This window comes from Doryrhamphus excisus, linkage group LG10 (genome assembly GCF_037039965.1).
Source record: "Doryrhamphus excisus strain RoL-2023G ecotype Guam linkage group LG10, RoL_Dexc_Guam_v1.1, whole genome shotgun sequence".
NCBI classification, from domain to species: domain Eukaryota; kingdom Metazoa; phylum Chordata; class Actinopteri; order Syngnathiformes; family Syngnathidae; genus Doryrhamphus; species Doryrhamphus excisus.
In genome coordinates, this window is record NC_136366.1 from 21,121,469 (window position 1) to 21,137,562 (window position 16,094).

The window sequence follows — 16,094 nt, forward strand, 5'->3', positions numbered from 1 at the left end:
CCAGAATGATGGGAAGTGTACCAATACTGAAAGCTGGTCAGACTAGCCAAAAACTAGCCAAACATGCTGGACTTTAGGTGTTCAAGCGAGATTCAAACGGCCGAGTGTGAGTACAGCTGCTTTACCAGGGCCAATTTGACAGTGCATGCGGTCGCTTTATCAGTCTACATATGCTTTCCTTCAAAGCTTCCCACACCTCAACTTGTGATGGAGCAGCTGTAATTGATGTTTTATATTAACAATGGAACATATGGCCATTTGTTGGCCTGTCAAGGCAAATCCACAGAGACATACTAACTTCACTTTGGCTTCACTTTCTTTATTCTCCATTGTCACTTCCAGACAGAGGCAGCTCTGTTGAGCAATACATGCACACCACATCCAGGACTATGTAGCAGACGAACAGCACTTGCTACTCGCTGCCTGCCTGGTGGACATTAAGGAACCAGATGTTTCCATCGGGAGTTCAAACAGACCAACACCAGCGCTGGGAAAAGTGAGTATTAGACAGATTGCTAAATGATATATGCTGAATTCTGCAGTATGTCAAACATTTAAGCGTATTATATGGCTAACTGCTATACAGTAAAGTCTCGTTATATCGATATTCTCGGGAGTCGGAAAAAATACCGATATAACCGGACTATCCATATATCCGATCCTGCGCCGAACTGCATTAAAAGTGGGCGGATCTTTGATATGGCATGTAATTTTCTCCTTGAGTTCATGGATTGCGTATCTAGCATGCTTTTGTACTACAATACATTTTGTACTACAGTAAATAAAAATAAACTTACGCTGTAGTGATTACCGGTTACCGGGACATAATTCACCCCGGAACTATCGATAGGGAAGGTGTTGCCACCCGGAGGGGTAGGCGCGAGGGACGGGGGTTTTCCGCTGTGTGTGCTGCACTCTGGTGGTGGAAGTGTGAAAAATAAAGTTGACTGGAAGCAGCCGTTCGCCGTGTTCTTTTTTGGTATTGAAATCCTTAAGCAAAGATTGATTTAAGCTGCTTTTGTATCGATATAAGCAGACCAAATTGGCTGGCGGGAGATGAAAAGGGCATCGTAGTAACCGGATTATCATAATAACCGGGTATCGTACTAACGGAGCTAATTATATCATAAAAGACTAGAAATTTGCCGGGAAATGAAAATAGTATCGTAATAAGTAGTAATTCGTTTTAACCGATATCGATATAACGAGACTTTACTGTATTTATTTTTTTATTTTTTGTGTGCATATTAAATTCTGAAAGCCTTCCAATCGAGTGACAAATCTTTTAGCTCAAATGCTCCCTCTGGAGTCGTGTAGTCCGATACCCATTTAAAACAATATGTTCAAATTGAGGACTGTTTTGAATTTAACGTTGAACATTTTAGTCATGACCACCGGCCAAATTTATTGGCTAAACACGGTGTTAATTTACAGTCAGTATTGTGGATTTATGGCCATAATATAGTTAGGTCTCGATGGATGAAAGCTGTATTCAGTGGAATAGAGACGGGAGTTTTGTCTCTTATAAGGGAGACCCAAAGAGTCAGCTCCCAAATGGCTTGTCAGATTTTTTTGTTTATTGTGGTTAATTGGTTCCGGGTCCAACCGTGATGAGTGAAGTACTGTATGTCTACCATTTTACCATTTAGTATGAACGTCTTCAATTTGAGTTGGCTTCTTCGACTCAACGTGTAGCCGGGTTGGTACACACTGTTTCCCCTCCAAGTGTTGTTTGTTTCCGACAGTGTTTGCGATCATGCTTCACTTCTCTTTACGACATAATGACAAAGTGTCCCTACCGTGATGGATGCCAATTTCTCTGTGTGATTTTTGTCTTTGGGCACGGAAGAAAGCTTTGTGTTGTGTGGTGGTGGTTTGCTGTTGTGCTGCAGTAGCCACGTTTACATGAGGGGTTTTCCTCTTTCCGAATGGAATCTTTCCAAATGACCTTTCCAAAAACAATGGTATACATGGAAAGGAATAACTCTGTATTAGGAGTCCAGTCCCAGAACCAGATTTGGCCGCCGAAGACTAGGTCGCCTATGCACCCACCCTTGACCGCCACCCAACACACATTGCACCGGACCCTTATGCTTGGTGGGTCTACGAGGGGGAGATCCCGTGTGGCTTCTTCGGGCTGGGCCCGGCCGGGCTCCACGGGTGAAGGCCCAACCACCAGGCGCTCGCCTGCGAGCCCCTCCCCCGGGCCTGGCTCCAGGGTGAGGCCCCGGTATCCCACTTCTGGGCGAGGTACGGTTCCTCCTCTTGTTTTTAATCATATAGGGTGAGGAGTAGGGTGAGGAGCTCAGCCATCCGGGAGGGGCTCAGAGTAGAGCCGCCTCTCCTTCACATCGAGAGGAGTCAGTTGAGGTGGCTCGGGCATCTAGTCCGGATGCCTCCCGGACGCCTCCCTGGCGAGGTGTTCCGGGCATGCCCAGCCGGGAAAAGGCCCCGGGTCAGACCTAGGACACGCTGGAGGGACTATGTCTCACAGCTGGCCTAGGAACGCCTTGGTGTCCTCCCGGTGGAGCTGGATGAGGTGGCCGGGGACCGGGAAGTCTGGGCTTCCCTTCTAAGACTGCTGCCCCCGCGACCCGGACCCGGATAAGCGGAGGAAAATGGATGGATGGATGGAGTCCAGTCGTCCAGTCTTGAAATTTAGTTTGGATCAAAAACAAACTTTCCACAGCGGTCCAGTGCCGATTGCTCGCCTCCATTTTTAAAACTGAAGAACGTCTGGATCTGCGTGTTACGTCATATCTGAGCATGCGCTGAAAGAACGCACCCGGGATAAATTTAAACAGGAAAGGATCAAATTCTATCTTACTAATATTTTATAATTAAACTTGGGACATATTCATATATATTTTCTTTTTTAATAAAACTGGACTTGTGAATAAAGTATAGAAGGGTTTAGATTCTGTTCCACAGATGGCGGATGCACACGAAACCGCCAATAAACAAACAGAAGAAGAAAAACACGACAAAGAACGGAATAAGAAAGGAATATTCCATCCTTGATTATAGTATATTCATTTGGATTGGCACTTTTTCCTGCAGATGATAATCAACACTAAACAGATAAAAATGAAAACATATCCATAATATATAGACTTTGGACTGTCCTGTTATGCTAGACTGTCAAGTGTGAAGTTTTAGCAAGCTTTTAGCAGCCACTCCACTCTTTTCAGTGCAATCAGGCAAACTTTTCCTCAAATAGTCAATCCAGCTCCACTCTAAAAGGGCAGCTCATGATTTCTTCTGATCTCAATACCGTTTTCCATCCCCTCTTCCCACTCGCATTTATCCCCGTGTTTTCATTTCAGACATCCCGTATGCTGTCATTTCTCTTTTCATATCTTCTCGCTAAATCTTCCACTCTATGTTGTCTTCGTACTCTGTGGGGGTAGAGCTTTCTTTTATATTAAAAGTTCAGTTGCTGTGTTGTTGTTTTTTTTAATCATAAAAAGGGAGTGCTGGGTTCTCTTGTTACTTAGACTTTGTCTGATGACCTGGTTTGCCCTGAAGGGAATCATCGCTTAATCAATGACACAATGATGGTATGGCGTATATTACCCCAGTAGAGTACTCTCACGCCTAATTCTACCTAAGGGCCCGTCCACACGGGAACAGTATTTTATTCATCCACCTAGCAACACCGTTCTGGGTGTTGAGTGGGAAGATTTGACAATGCAGCTTTGTTGTTGGCGTGCGGACAAGCAAAAACACTAATTCCTGAGAACGATGATGTTGCTGCCCCGTCTCTCAGTTTACTACTTGTCTGTCACTGCTGATAAACCAACATAGTCGTCCAAATCTCTTTTTGTTCTTATGGATATTTGTCTTTGGTCCTCAGAGGACGTATTAAATGCGTGTTATTGAATGCACCATCCCTTGAAATTGTCTTTTGCAGACATTGCACGTGGTTGTAGGACTTTGCAATGCAGAAGTACTCCCACACGCCTGGCATGGATTCGTTTTCTTTCCACCCTCCTGCAGATATGAAGCACTCAGATCAATTAAATGTATATATATATTTTGCATTTAATAACTGTTTATCAATACAGAGCCAAAAAAGATCCAATATAGTGGATTTATCAGCATACATTTCAATCATTTGGAGGCTAACAATGAACTGACGGACTGCAGAGCTAAACCATGTGAAGCTCTTTGGCTCGTGTCTAAGTAAAATATATATTTAGAAACATTAAATGTTTTTTAGGTAAATTACAGCAAACTGGAATCTATTCCCATGATTTTTCCATGTATGCAGATTGAACCAAACCCTGAGCCTATATTTAGCTGCCAGTGACTGCATTACAGGGTTAGAGCACCAACTTGTGTTCTACACTTAACCAGAAAAGCTGCGGCAGCCTACCCAGACAGATGGTGCTCAGTTGGGGTCTGAAACGAAGACGAGAGCCATGCTGAGTCGGATGTGGTTTTAGAGCGAGAGAGTGAGAGAGAGAGAGAGAAAAAAGAACCATATACACCCTCAGAGAGATTTGGAAGTAAACGGGGTAATGAGATAATGTTCTCCATGCATAAATGCACCTTTTGTGTCTTCAAACAGTTTCATGTTTTGGCTTACATGACGGCTGTCACGTCCTACTTTTCCACTTTTTTTTTTTTTTTTTTCAATTTTTTTGGCTCATTGCGGGTGTAGAACTTAAAAAGGCAGATTTCTCTCCTTTACTGCCACACCTTTCAAACCACATAAACTCCAAGTCAGGAGTTTTTTGGTGTGAAAGCATTTCAAGAGAGGACTGGAAAATATGTACTAGCTTGTGTGTGGCTGTGTATAGATAATACTTTTAACATTAGATACCCTATGGAGGTACTTGATGAATACAGTTGTAGTAAACAAACTGTGCTGAAAAATCATTTGACAGCTGACAGACATTTGCGATTTTTTAAATTTGTATATAGAATTGTAAACGGCAGCAAAATATTCTTATGTGTATACAATTTGTAATACAGGAAGCCAACAAATGCATTGAAATTAATGTGAAACAGCGAGACTAGGATTAAATATGCTTTGCTTCTTCCGACTCCTGTGAATTGCACTCCGAGATAAATTCCATTGTAACCTGTATGCATGTTCAAAATGAATTAAACCATTAGCATGACCAAACTATGACGACATTGACTATTAGTGTAGTGTGACTACTAGTGGTGGACAATGCAGCTTTGTTGTTGGCGTGCGGACAAACAACCATTCACACTCACATTCATACCTATGGACAATTTGGAGTCGCTAATTAACCTAGCATGTTTTTGGAATGTGGGAGGAAACCGGAATACCCGGAGAAAACCCACACATGCACAAGGGAGAACATGCAAACTCCACACAGAAATGGAATTGAACTCGGGTCTCCCGCCGTTTAGCCCCATTTCAGATTTTTTCAGATTTTCTCCAAAAATATCTTGTGCTAAAATTTGTTGGTGTCCTGAATGGATGAAATTGATTTCCATAATTTCATATGGGAAAACTGATTTGGTTAGAGTATCTTTCGGATTAATAATGCCAACCTGGCCTCCACTCTATACTGTATAGCCACTGTGTATTCACTGCTACTTTGTCCAAACAAACCCCACCGATACCTCAAAGCTACTTCCTCCCTAAAATCACATAACTACTTTTTTTGTGCCAAATTATGAGGACTTAATTACACATCTCGCCCTATGAGATGGGAGCCAATGAAAACATTTCCAAAACAAATATGTACACATTTCTTGGAAAAGCAGGACAGCAGGGAAAATATTTACCTTGGTGGTCTATGCCGGGTCCCTTTTATGTACACATGCGGCGTTTGTTTGGATCGCATCAGCAATCTGTTTGATAAGAGGTACGAAGGCAGAGCTGAGGTCTCAATTGGTTTGAAGTCTTTCCAGAGTAGTAGCCAGCCATTAATGAAACAGTTTACAGAGAAAGAGCCAACTGATCCCTGAGCCAAATGTCTTTCTGTCCGCCATTTTTCACGTTTCTCCACTGTGCCTTTTTCTGACATTTCCCAAATGGGTGTCTCTCTAGCTTCCTTCCTGCTTCTCCTCGTTTCCATCCATCTTCTGTCCTCTGTCCCCATCTCTTTAATCACGTTTTTCACTTTGTTGCCGTCTGCCGCGTCGTCTTTTTCTCCCCCTCAGTTCTATACAGCTCACTTTTTATCTGCCGTTCCGTCTTCCACTAACACCCGGCATGCCTGTTACTGCAGCTCCGACATGTTAGGACTCCAACCTCCCACCTTTGTCTCATCGAGCTGCCTTCCCTCCATGTCATGTCTACCCCTTCCTTGCACGTGTTCCTCACCTTAACCCCTCCTCCCTCTCTTTATTCTTTGTTTGCATCACTTTCTCCACCTGTTCTCTTGTACTTGTAAGGGATGTGAACTACATATAAACTTATCATCATTGTCCAAAACAAAATAAAAAATACCATCCAGTTTCTAATGATTTGGAATTTAAACACAATCAGATTATTTGCTTAAATAAAGTCATGTTACTGTAATGTTTGTGAGACACACAAGCACCAGACCTGATTAAACCTAATAAAAACCACAAGCCACTGTTGCGGTACTCAACTCTGAACCCCTGACATCACTTCCTGTCCACCCGCCACTGAGCTCCTGAAGGACCGGAACACATTTATAACAACACACACTAATACATTTAAGCTTGCTTAAATGGCTTATAGGCTGCATGGCGGAAGAGTGGTTAGCGCGCAGGCCTCACAGCTAAGAGACCAGAGTTCAATCCCACCCTCGGTCATCTCTGTGTGGAGTTTGCATGTTCTCCCCGTGCATGCGTGGGTTTTCTCCGGGTACTCCGGTTTCCTCCCACATTTCAAAAACATGCTAGGTTAATTAGCCACTCCAAATTGTCCATAGGTATGAATGTGAGTGTGAATGGTTGTTTGTCTATATGTGCCCTGTGATTGGCTGGTGACCAGTCCAGGGTGTATCCCGCCTCTCACCCAAAGACAGCTGGGATAGGCTCCAGTACCCCCCGCGACCCTTGTTAGGATAAGCGGTAGAAAATGGATGGATGCATGAATTCCCTCGTTTTAAGTATCTCCATTCATTCGTTCATTTTCTACCGCTTATCCTCACGAGGGGTGCTGGAGCTGTCAGCAGGTGAGAGGACTGGTGGCCAGCCAATCACAGGGCACATATAGGCAAACAACCATTCACACTCACATTCATACCTATGGACAATTTGGAGTCGCCAATTAACCTAGCATGTTTTTGGAATGTGGGAGGAAACCGGAGTACCCGGAGAAAACCCACGCATGCACAGGGAGAACTTGCAAACTCCACACAGAGATGGCAGAGGGTGGGATTGAACTCGGGTCTCCTAGCTGCGAGGCCACCGTGCAGTATCTCCATTGCTGATAAATAGGTACACAATGCATATTGCATCTCATGAGATTCTGCAGGTGTACACAGTGAAGTATATTTTATTAACATATTTTAAGGCTTTGGATTTTTTCTAATTGAGACTTTCATAAAAATGACAAGCACTTACCACCTTTCTTCAAATTCACTCCACTCGAGTGTCAGCCTTTCAGATGAGAATGTTATGCTAGTGTGACTTTGAAGTGCGATTGAGTCAAAGAAAGCGTCATGTCCCTTTGGCATGATTCACCATCTTTAAAAAAAAACATTTCAATTCACTGCTGATCTTTTTCATAGCAGCGTCGTTTATTTTCCACTCCTCCAGCGAGATGATCTTTACAAACACGTTATGCTTCCATTTGCTCCCCAGAGAGATAAACATTGTAGGATGTGAGGGTGAGCTATCGTGGGTTGTTTGATATGGGAACAGACAAGCTGATTTATCTCTTGACTTCATTTTTAACACTATTGCACTAAGCCCTCTCTTGTGCAAGGTAATTGAAGTCAGTGGGTGGAGTAGAAGATGAGCTGCTTAACCCAGGAAATCCACCAACCAATAAATCACAGCAAAGTTGAAATACAAAAAAGCAATTGTTACAAACTCTCTTTGATAGTTTATTGCATTTTGTTCACCTTCCAAACCTGCTTTAAGCCCCCTTGTGCTCAGATTAAACTATCCTCTTCATCTTTTATTCCTCTGTCTGTCTACCTCCGTATTGCTCTGTTTGCTTCGCACCCCCCCCACCACTCCTTTCCTGAACCTTCACGTCTACCAGCCCCACTTGTCTCCCGTCTCCTCCCACGTCGTGGTCAGAAAAACCTTTGCAGTCGGAAACGGCAGCCAAGTACAAAAAAAAAAAAAACCCAACTTGTTACCGCTTGACTTTAAGCTCCTGCCAAATAAAAGCCCCTACTCACAGGCCTGTAGGCGATAAAATGCGGTAACAAAAACCCAGGCTTGTAAATTACATCTTGATTGAAAGAGTGGCATGTGATATACACACATGGCTACCCCAATCGCTTCCTTTCATATTTCTGTTCTTTCTCATTCATCCATCTGTCATAAAACTGGTTAGAAACCCACACAAAGCAATATTAGTTGGTTTGGGTATGCTTGGTGGGATTAGTGAAGATGCCGTCACAGTGGGCATCCGTTGTCTGGAAAATGATGCCTGTTTTCAATTGGATTGAGATCAGGGAAACATGCAGAATGGTCCAAAAAAGTGATTTTTTTTGTTCCCCTTTCTGGAAGAAGTCATTTGTCAGGTGGGCCTTCAGGCATGAAAGATGCCCCCCCTGCGACATCTTCACATTGCCAGCTGCTTGCACAACCTGAAGTTTCATTGTTTCATTGAAGGAAAAAAGCAGCCCCCTCCACTGTGCCGGGTGGAAAACATCTCAGGTGGGATCTCCTTGTCATGCCAGTAACATTGAAAGTCATCATGGCTGTCAAGGTTACATTTTTTTTCTCATCTGGAAGTAAAAAAAAAAATGCTGCTCTCGTGAAAATTTCAAACAGGCGATGTTGTGGTGTTGAAGGACACAAGGCCTTTGAAGAAGTTTTTTTTGTTCTTAAAACGTTTGTCTCGCAGATGCAGTCTGATCATTACCGGACTGCACTCAGCACCAGTAGCATTCTTCATTTGGGTCAATGATGGTCATGTGTCTTGATGGACAGCCAATCGGATCCTTCGGCTCAGGGCTGGTGAATTTTGTTGGAGGGGTCTACCACTTTTGTTCAATAACCCTCAGGATCTTTGAATAGGTTTCAAATGACAAACTGGGTCCAACACTCACTGCATTTAAAGAGAGAAATCTGTTTGGCCTTTGCCATGAAGAAATCATGACATTAGCCACGTTTAGGAGTTTTTTTCTCTTTCCGAATGGAAATTCAATCTTGCTAATATTTAATTTAATTTAATTTAATTTAATTTAATTTAATTTAATTTAATTTAATTTAATTTAATTTAATTTAATTTAATTTAATTTAATTTAATTTAAAACACGACGAACAAGAACAACTTTGAGCAGGTACAAGATACCTCAATCGGATTGGGGAAAGGAATATTCCACCCCTGAGAATCCGATTATATATTCATTCAGATTGGCACTTTTCTTTCGGAATGAGGTGTATACAAAGGATACATTTTTTCCGTTTGCGCAAATGAACCGAATGCAATTGGAATATTTGGGTCCATGTATACGTGGCTATTGAATCCACTTTCAAAGGCAATGGTCAGCCTATTGCATTAAAAATTTTTTCATTCATTCATTTTCTATCGCTTGTCCTCACGAAGGGCGCAGGGATGTTGGAGCCTATCCCAGCTGTCTTGGGGCGAGAGGCGGGGGTACACCCTGGTTGCCTGCCAATCACAGGGCACATATAGACAAACAACCATTCTAGCACCATGCAGCCTATTTTTAATGTTTGTTTGCAATAATTTGCCTCCCCTTTTGAGTCTCACTCCCATTTCTTCCTTCCGTAGCCCTCCTTAGAACGTCCTGATGATCCAACAGTGCTATATGTGAATTCTTGCAATTTTTCAACTGGTCTTTACATTATGACTAGGAGTGTTGTAAAGGTTTATACTTTGCTCCAGCAAGGGAGAGAACATGCCAATCAGTGACCTATTTGACTTTTCCTGTTCTGCCAAACCACAATGAGCATTTATAGGTCTTACACAGTTCCACCGCCACACTTTCTGGCAATAAAGAACAGTATGGCTTATTTGAAAGTCTACTCATTCCCATTGGAGTTAGACCTCTTACAGAATTCGACTCTAAATGTGGATTGAATGGATGGATTTTTAAATATATTGTCTTGCAAAAAATATCATGATTTCATCCCATCTCATGGACGGTGCAAATTATCCACAAAAGTGCCGGCACCCCCCCGGCAGAAATAACATTGTTTGCAGTGGCTGTGCAGGGAAATGATACAAACTTAGCATTTGTCAGTTTTGTAGGTTGTGTCATGTGAGTCAAAGACAGCCGTAAAGTTACAATGATCTGCAAACAGTGCAAGTAATTATTATGATAGACAGCAACACCATACATAAAACTAGGAGGAAAGTTAGAATAAAAGTCAAAGGGACAGTTGGAGTTTACTCTTGCTGAGCTGCTTTCAACAGGCTCCATAAATCACACACAAACACTGCTGTTACACATTATTAGTGCGAGGCAAGCTGACAAGATGACACTGGGGCGTGTAAAAAAGACGCAACATGATCTAACCTGTGATAATATGCATTCATCTGAGCTTTTTTTGTCTGAAGTGGGAGGTTAATTTCAAAATGTTGAAGACCACAGCCTTTAAAATGTGGATTCAGTTTCATTTCCTGTCAGGTATCATAATCTCTTGATGACAAAGACAGAAAAATCTTCCCGTCTTTCTCTGGGACAGTTTTGCATTGCATGAGAGCACTAAGTATGGGACATTGAAAGGTGGAGGTTTTGAGGGGAAAATGTAACCTTGATGATCATGATAGCTTTCAATGTTACTTGCTTGACAAGGAGATCCCACCTGAGATGTTTTTTTTTATGGGTGCCATCATGATCCGGACTGCTTTTTCCTTCAATAGAACAATGGCGCACGTGAAGATGTTGCAGGTGGGCATCCCTCATGACTGAAGGCCCTCATCTGTGTGGTAATGACTGGCTTTTTTCCCAAAAGAGAAGGCTGCAGTTCACAGTTCCCGTCTAAGAAAGGACTTAGCTTCAATCTTTTGGACCGTCCTGAAATACCCCCCCTCATATAAATTCAATTGAGTACATTTGGGGATGAATGGCAAGCAAAGTTCAAGGTAGCGGATAACCTTGTGGATGACAGTGGACCACCTATTTTTTTATTTTTATTTTTATTTTTTTGGGGGGGTTAAGTGTTGTTTTAAGCTATGGTCTTAAACGTTTGATCAGCTGCTGAACAGTTGAATGCTTGTTTGAAATAAATTGCATACTAAATTACATACTGTCCCACAAAAAAGTGGCTCTACTTAGAACCTCCTTAAAACCCAATGGTGCAAAATGTACATTTTTACAGTTTTCAACTGTTTTTAACTGTTTTTAGTCAAGAATGTTAATAAGCTTAATGCACAAAGTTGCCACTACCAGAAATAGAATAGAATATCTTTGTTGTCATTGTTATGATGCAACGATTGAAGACCACACATAAAAGCTATAAAAAGAGCCTAAAAACATATAAAATAAACATAAATAGGTGACTTCGTTCATACATATTGCATCCATACAATCCATTCAAGCCTACTTTCATTCACATTGTACAACCCCTAGTCCCTCTGTCCTTATTATTGAGTTTGGTTATTCCTGTTGGGTAGAAGCTAAATGCTATATTTTCATGATGTACCATCAAAGTGGGAGTAGTTTTGTTCCATTTTTGTTTCAAGTCGAGCTGTGTTCCGGAACCGATTGCTTTCCACTTTTATATTTCCACTTTAAAACGCAACTGCAGCTGTTAGTTGAGGTAACGTTCATGGTTTAATTTCATCCTAAACCACATTACGACTTCCGTTTATAAGGACACATTTATGCATGTATGTCGGTACGAGACGCAGGCATGCAGTCTGGTCTGGCGCTCGTCTCTCTCGTTCATTAGCAAGATGTATGTCAAAGGATTAAGTTCAGATGGCGGATATGGGAAGCTGAGGGGCTGCTAAGGAAATCTGGACCACAGAGATCTGTGAGAGGGATCTGTGGTGAGATGTCCATGCAGGGAGAAATCCATTCACACATACGCACGCACACATTGGATGAAATATTTTACAGCATGTCAGTTGACACATTCATGCACACAATTTGGTATATCTGTAGATACGCATGGATAAACAACAAAGACTCCCACACAAACACACGTGCTTATTAACTAAGCAGGCTGAGGCAAACAACCACAAGGCTCTGTTGAGGTTAGGCTTCATTTCATCTTTGGCTCATGCCTAAATCTCCTCAGACGGGGCCTCGCCTCGCTCTGACACATTCAGCCAACAGCCACGCTCTTATTGAGGCTGACATTGTGTTGATTTATTTTTGTTGATTCCTTTTCCGACAACAGAAAGGATGTCCCTTCTTAGTTTTTCATCTGTATGTCTTCTGGTGTTTCTCAACAGGTGGTGGACTCGTGCGTGTACACATGGCGTGCAAAATGTTTCTAACAATCTCAGTTTTCCCTTTGCATCTCTTTGTCTCCGCTTCATCCTTTAATACACGGCAGGATATTGAACTGCGGTGCTGGCTTGGAGAGCCCGGCAAAAAGATGTTCATCTGAGATAAAAATAGAAAACAGAGACTTTCTTAGGAATCCAACTAAGAAAGTAGTAGACTAAGAAGAAGTGCTTTGATTTTGACAGCTGATAGCATTGTAATGTAGCCTTTTGTTCACTGCTTAATCATGCAGGCACTTTTTTTTCGTCTTGTTTCCTTTTGTGTGCAAAATTTGCAGATGAATACAGGGCAGAAATCCTCCCATTGCTGTCACTTGGTTGGAAATTTAAAGCAAACAGTTCATCTAAGTCTGCCCTAATTGCCTTTCCGAATCCCTGTTTGTTATGCAAATACACTGATTTTACTTGCGCCGTCATATCCTGATCCAAACGTACAGCATCTTCACAACAGTTGAAGAAACATTGTTATATGAATCAGCATTTGCTTTACGTGTGGTGTACAATTACTGGCCTGCCTCACTTGCTGGATTGAGTCTCCCTCTGCAACCTGACTTAACCAGGAACCTTAAATTGTACTCCCAGTGGAACAGACACTACCTTCATACTTTACTTTGAGTTCTTTCTTAAATTCAATCTTGTCACTCACGTTCTTGCAAAGTGAATTTCCTTCAAGAAGGATTCTGCATTGTTAAATTAAATATTTCCATTGTTGGAGCATAGAAAACCTGTTTATGGCCTTCTGAATACACTTTGGAACACTATGAGAGCCCTTTAGACATGGAATAACATCCCTATAGTCATCTTTTCACTCATATTACGCAATATAATAGATGTCATATCAGGGGTGGGCAAACTTTTTGACTCGCGGGCCACATTGATTTGACAAAATTTACGGGGAGGGGGGGGGGGGCAGACTATATATTTTACACGTAACAGTCCACCTGGTATTATTGTATCTGTAAAATTGTCATGCAATCTGCTATTATTATTTATTATTTTATATTTATATTTAAATATTTTAAAAATAATAAAATATTATAATAATTACAATAAAATTAAAATAATAATTATTATATTATTATTATGCAAAATATGCAAATATAACAATAATATTATATATAATTAATATAACAATTAGAATTAATATAATAATCATAATGGTTCTAATAATAATTATAATAATCTAATAATAATAATTATTATTATTATTATTATGTGCTTGTGTCCCTTTTTTCAGGAGCACTTTGTAAACAACAGACCATGTCAAAAAAGGAAATTGATAAAACCATCAAAAGGTTGGCTCAGGCCATGATGCCAGGTTGTATGTTGACTTTAAATGAAATACTTTGGAAAGATTGGGCGGGCCGTATTCAAACACTTGGCGGGCCGGATGTGGCCCCCGGGCCGTAGTTTGCCCACCCCTGTGTCATATCATATCAAATAAGACAATTATAGCCATACTGTAGACCAGGGGTGGGCAAACTATGGCCCGGGGGCCACATCCGGCACATTTTAACATACAAACCGGCAACATGACTTGCAAGTCGGATCTTATTTAATAAATGTTGTGATGTGATGTGGTCTGATGTTTAAAGTGCTCCTGAAAAAAGGGACACGAGAACATGCAGCTGATAACGCTATAACAGTATAACACTTCTACAGATAAAATTAGGCAAATAATTCAAGGGAAATTATAAGCATAAAATAGTGTGTGTGTGTTAAATATATGTTCTGGCCCCCCATGGACAATTTTGTTAACTCAATGCGGCCCACGAGTCAAAATATCTGCCCACCCCTGCTGTAGACTCTCAGATTGGAAGAGTTCCTTTTCATTCTTCTTTTTAACTTTATTTTCTGTACAGTACTTCCTGTGGTGGCTAATGTGTCATCAGTGTAATGTAATGACCTATAAGTGCATTATTATTGTGCTCACGTGTTGTTGTAAATGTGTTCCGTGTTAGACAGGAAGTGACGTTGGGGCTTGGCTCGGGTTATGGACGGAATTATTGTGCTTGTTGTTACGGTAATCAAGTTTTGTGCTTGTGTGTCACAATGAATATTAGAATAACATTACTAACGACTGGGCAGTGTAGAGTACGACATATCATACTAACGTCTTTGAATGCATCTTCTCAATGTTTAATTTAGGTATATTAAATATGCATATTATACTATTGTGATTTATTATATTTGTACATTTGAAGCACACATTACTGTAATGTATTACAGCAGATGCAGTAATGAGACTGAAGAATATCAGCAAGTCAGCCAAGCTGCTGTATCACTGCATACGCTGAGTGGTAGTAACTAATACTACATACTTATTTCAACACAGTACATTTCACCATTAATGACATCCAAATAGAAAATGCATGTACCAACAGTTTCTTATCAGATTCAATATCAAAGCCTGATAATGAGATGAAAATTAAATTTGCTGCATTTTGTTATCTAAAATATGCTAATGCAATCATCCTCATCCAATTACTTCACTTGTGAAATCAATGTACCCTTATTTATCTAACATTATACCACTAATGATAATTGCATATGCATTGAACACCGGACACGCCAGCAAGATTCCCACGGCTACCGTATGCTGTATTGTACTTTGTGTTCTGCTGGAAGTGCAATATTTACCCATCTCTCTCTCTCTCTTTCTCTCTCTTGCTCCTGTGTGCGCGTGGATACGTTTTTCCATTTGTTATTGGAATTCTAATTGCAAAGAAGATTACGAGTGAGTGCTGGGGATAATTGCAGCTGACAAACAGAGCATGTGGCAGGCAACACACCGGACTAATCTTATTCATAATTTAACTTCAGCGACAATGGGCCTCATTTACAGAGATGTATTCAATATTTAGGGATAATATATATGCTTGTGGATTAGTGGGAAGATGGAGACGGTGAAGTGGCTCTTTGTTAGACTGCTGCTTTGTTCACCGAGTGTCCTTATGGAACATTTGAATAACTGAGTATGCGGTGTATTCTGTGATGAGAAGTGTTTGTTTATTCATGACTTTTAAATTCAGTGGTTTATGCTGTTGGGCAAACAACTTTTAAAAAGGTAAATTAATTATATTTACTTGGTTATTTCCCAGGCAAGTCCGTCCATCTATGCAGCCATCAAAGTATTTTCTATGCCGCTTATCCTTACGGAGTCTATCCCAACTGACACCATGGACTGTTGGATATTATTTTGACATCTTTAGATTCAGTCCATGAGCGTAGTGCATTTTCGGTATGTCACACACAGCAGTCTGAGACTCACACAGCACAACTAGAGTTACACAACATCCACAGATAACCCATACAAAAGGGCTGAGGGGAGAAGATACTTTGAGCCAGTCTCTCTCACACAAACTTAACTTTCACTTTCAGGGCACATATGCTTAAGTTTCACTTTTATATAGACGATGTACATTCATTCTGGGCTTCATTCTGTCGATCTTCCTCATTCCAGCAATGTAACCAAATAAATTGGTCTTATTTTTAATTCAATTTGAAAGCCTTTTAAATTGTGTGA

General features: G+C 41.1%; 1 protein-coding gene across 1 annotated transcript in view; it reads left to right on the forward strand.

Moving 5' to 3' along the window:
* Positions 1–230: 230 nt before the first annotated feature.
* Positions 231–16,094, forward strand: part of cntfr (ciliary neurotrophic factor receptor) — a 221,541-nt gene continuing 205,677 nt past the window's right edge. The window contains exon 1 of the mRNA XM_058050882.2: positions 231–496. The gene's annotated coding sequence lies outside the window, so the exon portion shown is untranslated. The remainder of the gene's footprint in view (positions 497–16,094) is intronic.